Source organism: Myodes glareolus, chromosome 10, assembly GCF_982192425.1.
Source record: "Myodes glareolus chromosome 10, mMyoGla1.1, whole genome shotgun sequence".
NCBI lineage: Eukaryota > Metazoa > Chordata > Mammalia > Rodentia > Cricetidae > Myodes > Myodes glareolus.
Genome location: NC_142035.1, coordinates 41,384,355 through 41,390,528, shown reverse-complemented (window position 1 = coordinate 41,390,528; position 6,174 = coordinate 41,384,355). Strand labels below are relative to the sequence as shown.

The 6,174-nt window shown below is 40.9% G+C and overlaps 1 protein-coding gene across 10 annotated transcripts in view; it reads left to right on the top strand.

Moving 5' to 3' along the window:
* Positions 1 to 2: 2 nt before the first annotated feature.
* Positions 3 to 6,174, top strand: part of Slx4ip (SLX4 interacting protein) — a 157,942-nt gene continuing 151,770 nt past the window's right edge. For 3 of the 10 annotated variants that reach the window (XM_085696780.2, XM_048455434.3, XM_048455432.3), the window contains exons 1-3: positions 17 to 151; positions 809 to 1,094; positions 2,799 to 2,861. The gene's annotated coding sequence lies outside the window, so the exon portion shown is untranslated. Of the gene's footprint in view, positions 152 to 808; positions 1,095 to 2,798; positions 2,862 to 6,174 lie in introns of all 10 variants that reach the window. The other 7 variants (XM_087911173.1, XM_087911169.1, XM_087911168.1 and 4 more) reach the window with 6 other exon arrangements.

Here is a 6,174-nt window from a genome sequence, read left to right as displayed (position 1 = left end):
CCGGTATTTGCTGGACGCTCCGGCAAAGGCAAACTGCGGCCGTCACCGAGGTGTCTTCTTTCTCTGAAAACTACCGAAAGTGAAAACGTTAAAAAACGCGTCGCAGCATCAAGGCGGCGACAGAATTTGCGACCTTCTGCTTTCTTGCCAGGTATTTCTGGAATGAATGAAGAAGTCACCCTTCTTGGCTGCTTTTCGGCCTCTGACCAATCACAAAGCGCCCTCTTTTGTCACTCTGTCTCTATTCCCACCTCTCTCAGGGTGCAGAACGTGGCTCCGCCCTACGGTCCCCGAGGGTTGTTGGAGAGCGGGCATGCGCAGTCAGTGCAGGACGCCGGGCAGGACGCTTCCGCCCAGTCTTGGTGCCCATTTAAGCAGAAGTCGAGTCTCCCGCTCAGTGCCGGCACTGACTGGTTAAATTCCGTTCTCTTGCCGTTATTTTTTTTAATTTGGGGATAAGTCTTTTGCTCTCTCGGACCACCCGAAATATTATGAAATCATGTTGAAGCATACTTTCAATTAGCTTTTCTCTGGCATTGTGAAAGCCACCTTTGTTTCTCAACCTATCGTTTAATCTTCCTCATCAAAATATTTTTTACACCTTATCAGTTTTGTGATACCATAGAAACACTACTTTTTTTTTTCTCCCTGTCTATCGCTACGTATCATTGGATTACAGTGGTTCGTTATCTGCCAATCGTATTCATGGCCTGTCCAGCCTCTAAACAATCCGCTTCTGCCGCCATTTTTATTTTGGTCTTTTAAAAGCTTTCATGTCAGTAACGGGAGCCATTTTTCGTTTGGGCAGATTCTTCTGGTTATCCCGCTACGTTACCTAGCGTTTTGCCGCCATCTTGGGTCCTGGTACTGGCTTCCGGCCCCCGTGAAGCCGGTTTCGCCATCTTATGTTTGGGCAGTGGCTGCATTTTCAAACGTGGGAGGCGACTCCGGGAAAGGGAAGTGAGCCAAAGCCTCTGAGACTTTGCCTGCCGTCTTTTTGGGGTGAGTTTCCACATCCACGTACTAGTCAACCAGTGACCCTGGACAGTAACAAAACACAAAAAGCCCGAACCCACCTCCCGCCACCAGCATAGGTAAGAGCGTGATACTCTGGCTTCTAGCAGTTCCCTCAGCTGTACTGAACTGTTAGTTCATTCTCTGTACCACTGCGTGTTTTTGTTTTGAATTCGATATTCCACAATCTTTCTCTTATGCCTTCTTCACTCTCCGTTACTTTTTGAAAACACTCCGAGTGCTGAAAAATTGTTCAACATCAGGGTTCAAGAAGACTGATACTTAAAATAATGTTGAGGGAATTTCTCCCGAATAAAAGTGCCAAACGGACGGGACAGCAATTTGTATGAAATTACAGCTGTCTACATCCGTAGGTGTAAAATATAGCCTTCAGAGGTTTTTTTTTACCCCCTGGAGACAAGGTTTCTCTGTGTAACAACTCTGACTGTCCTTGGAACTTGCCTTGTAGACCAGGCTGACCTCTAACTCAAAGAGCTCCGTCTGCCTCTGCTTCCCAAATCCTGGAATTACAGGCGAGAACCACCACTGCCCGCCTTCTAATTTTAATATGTGATTTAGGGATTCTGTTCATTCGTTCGTTCATTCATTCATTCATTCATTCAATCAGTGACTGTTCAATACTTAACTTTGTTTTCATTCATTCATTCACTCAATCAGTGACTGTTCAATACTTAACTAACTTTGTGCTATAGAAAGCAAAGAACAGTTAAAAACAAAAAAACCACTCAACCCTTTCTTGGGGCTCTCATTCAATTTCTTTGCCAACTACCAAGCTGGGACCAGGAATACAGTATTCTATGGTTCTTAGCACTGCTGGACAAGCAACTTAATAGGTTCTTGCTTCTCCTATTTCTTGGGTGTTGTACGTGGCCATAATTGTAAACTAGTTGGCTGATGTTCGACTTACTATGGCCTTATTCGGTCTGGTCATCTACCATCCAGGTCAGCATCATCTGGGAGTTTACTTTGAATGATTAGAAGTTGCGTGTGGGCACAGTGTGATGTTGACTTGGAAATTTGGGCTGTGGCTTACAGTGACTTTCTGTAGCCCTGGGCTTTCTTCTGTGTCTTCCTTTACTGAGAAATCAAAATCAGTCCTCAAACTTGGCTGCCCATGGCAGTCACCTGGGAGGCTTCTAAACCTCACTTGAGACTAATTACAGACAGAAATCCAGACTCTGGGAGAAATCGAAGTGCTCCTAAGGTATTTGATGGCACTGAAAGTGATGTTTATATTTCTCATGCTGTTATGAGTAGGATTGTGGTGTCTTTCCCTACTCCCCCTCCCTCCGCCCCAGGACTTTCCTTAAAATATTTAGGATTTTGAAGAGGAATATTAGATTGGGAGTGTGGTGAACTAACTTTCCAGTGACTAGTTACCTTGCCAGTCAACTTCCCAGTAATTGGTTACCTTACACTAACTAGTCGTTACCTTGCCAGTCAGCGTCACAGTCATTGATTACTTTACCGTCTGTGTCTCTTTTACTCAACGTATTAGCTTACTATGGCCTTGTTTGGTCTGGACATTAAGTGGGAAAGAAGAGTGGAAGTTCCTTGTTCTCATGAGTCTCACGTGGGTGTGTCCATCGTGGAGATGCATGTTTTATCACTACGAAGATGAACTTCATTATACTGCGATATTGACTGCCCGCAGTTTAAACGCTGCATGGGATATTGAGGGGTGGTGAAAATGGGGGTGGTTAAGAAAATCAGATCTGAAACTGACTGTCCTGACCTCACATCCTGCCTTCTCCACTTTCTAGCTCCACGCTCTGGAATCTGACAGACATCGTCTACCCTTGTGCTTCAGCTTTGTAACTTGTAAGGTAGGACTGCGTGAGAGTTAGCTACGTTAATAGCAGAAACATGCTTTTTAGAAGTACCAGGCGTGGACTGGAGCGATGGCCCAGCAGTCAGGAGCTGTGTGCTGTTCTAGAGAACTTGAGTGTAGTTCCCAGCATAAGTGTCAGGCAGTTTACAGTGCCTTTAACTCCAACTTCTTAGGGGATCCATGATGTTTGACTTCTGTGGGTTTCTACCCTCCCACGAACATACCCACACAGAGGCATACTCTTATATCCATAATTAAAAATAATACATTTTTTAAAGAAGAACTACCTGGCACATAGTAACAGCTATGAAGATATTGGCTGTAGATGTTTATATTATAATTCAATCTTTGGATTATTAAGATTTTTGTTTACACAGTCCAGTGACTGAAATTCTTTGGCCTTCCACTTTGTTCATCCATTTGAAAAAGAGGGTGGTCTAAATACATTATCCTAGGCCAGGAAGATGATTTTCAAATAACTTTTTTAAATCAAAAGACCTTCTCGTACACATAGCCTTATTAAGATAAAATTGTGGTGCAAATAGCAACATCTATTTAAAGTATACAGGGTGGTATGTTCTACATATGTGTGCTGGTGCATCACAGTCATATAATTAACATAACCATCACCCGCAATAATTGATCTGGTTCCTTGGTAATTGCTAGAGCTGCTCTTTTCTAAGCAATTGCTGACCTATCAATATAAATAAATAAACATTTTCTAGATTCTTATCTCAAAGAAGACTTGTACCAGATGGTTTTATTCAGGGGTATGTATAGCTGTTTTGAATATTATCTTTGTTATATATAGCAATAAATATTTATGCTGTTATATATGTTAATAGCACATTTCTTTTTTCCTTTCCATTTATTTTATTTTTCTTTTGTGCTGGAGATTGAAGTTAGGGCTTTGTGTTTTTTAGGCAAGTGCTTTATCACAGAGCTAAACCCACGGACTCTTCACCTTTTTGAATTGATGACTTATCAAGTGTGGCACATAATCATCTGTATCATTCACTAGTGGATAACCATTAGGATTTTTGTTTTCAGTGTGCTCAATCTCATGTAGTTTTGTTTTTCAGCTTATTTAAATTGGAAAAAAAGCCCTAGTTTTTAATACCTTCTATATACAACGAAACCATAAGAGGACAGTGGCAAAAATTTTGTGTTGTTATTTTACTTGTCTTTTATATAATTTACGCCTTAACTTCTTATGAATGAAATAGGACATTTTTAGTGATTTATTTATTTTTATTTATGTGCTTTGGTATTTTGTGAGGCTGTCAGATCCCCTGGAGGTAGAGTTACAGGCAGTTGTGAGCTGCCATGTGGGTGTGGGGAATTGAACCCAGGTCCTCTGGAAGAACTGCCAATGCTCTTAACCACTGAGCCATCTCTCCAGCCCCGAAATACAACATTTTTAAAATGCAAAATATGGTGCTGGAAATATAGCTCAGTGGTAGAGTTCTTGCCTGACACGCATCTGGTCCTGGGTCTAACATGAATCTCTCTCTCAACTCTCAATCTGTGTGTGTGTGTGTGTGTGTGTGTGTGTGTGTGTTTTAAATCAGTTCTCAGGACTGAACATTTCACTTACAAGGCAAATGCTCTACCACTGAGTTGTTATTCTAGCTACTCCCCTCCTGCACTTTAGTTTTGAAATGGATTCTTGCTAAATTGCTCAGGCTGACTGTGAAAACTTACGGTTCCTCTCTGTCAGTCTCTGGAGTAGCTAGGAGCACAGGCTTTGTCCACCTGGATTATTTATTTTTAATAATTTTTAAATCGTGTGTATGCATGTGTGTCTTTGTGTGGGTATGTGTATGTTTGTGCAGGTAGCTGTAGAGCTCGGGAGAGGGTGTTGGGTCTCCTGGAGCCCGTGCTGCAGATGGTTATGTACTGACTTAGGTCCAATACAAGAGCTATAAGAACTCTTACTGCTGAGCCATATCTCCGACCCTAGGATTGTTGTCTCTTGATATGTATATGTCTAATCATTTAATCTGCCTTAAATCTTTAAAGGTTAGTATGAATATATTGCTTTAGGGATTTTGGACAATAGTCCATCTACATCTGAGAGCCATGAGATTCTACAAAGTAGAGATTTGTAAAGCCAAGCCAGAGACATCCCAGAGCTCCCATTTGTCAGGAGATGGAGAATGCCACTTATGTATTAAGGTTTAGTGTTTTTCTTAGGGAAAAATGGTCCATCAGTTGCTTTTAGTAGTATTGACACATTATGCTAGAATAAGTCAAAGCTTGTTTAAAATTGAATTTGATTTATGTCACTATGGGGGTAGTATAAAATACAGCTGTTAAAATATCTTGGATAGAAAAGTTAATTCATGTCATTGTTTTGATTTATTCTCTAGAAAAGATTGATGTTTTGTAATCAAAAACATTTTAAATAGTCAGGCCATAAAAAGAAAATCTTTCTTGGTTTAGTATCTTGGGTTTTGATTCCTGTGGAGTTGTAACCGCCACTGAAATCAGGATATGGACCAGGTCTATCATCAGCCTCTGCCTCTACCCATGAACTTCCTCCCAGTTTCTTCAGCTATCTCTTATGTCCCTCTGTCCTTTAACCCTTAGCAGCCAGTGAAACAATGATATATTCTCTAGTGATACAATTTTTTTTTTGCACGAAAAAGATTAGATTTTAAGAAGAGTATTGATGATAATCAGAATGCCTTTTCTTTTGTTTGATCCTTTTCAATGAAGGTGATTGGGAAATAGCAATTATCAGGATGGGTTTTAGGTTCTAAAGTAAATTGCATGTTGTCCGCTTCTACGTTCTTGGGTGTATTTAAGACTAATCATCCACTGAGATTCAGGCACAGAGCCAAGTGATGACATATCACTCCTCAGAGCCCAATGACTGTCCTATTTCATGAAGAAGAGATCCAGAGACATAGAGGAGTTGAATGATCTCAGGCCATACAAAAAGGCAGAAGTGAGAGTCTCAAGACATTACTAGATTGCATGAGGATGTCTATGGGTGCTTCTGATAAGGAATCAGATAATAAATAGATGTTGACTGTCAGCAAAGCATCCCATGCAGGGTTGGCTGGCCTGAAGACTCAGCAGGAAGTGGAGACATAGGTCTTGTGTCATATGATTGGCGTGACAGCAGAGTTACAGAACAGTAGAATCAGTAATTGGAATTGATCTTGTTACAGTGTTTCAACATCTGGTCTACATTTTGTAAAGGAAAGAAAAATAGATTTTTGTTGTTTGAATGGTTCTTTTTCCATTGTTGATGCTTGTTTTGATTTGTTTTTATGAGCATACTAGGCATTCAAGGTTGG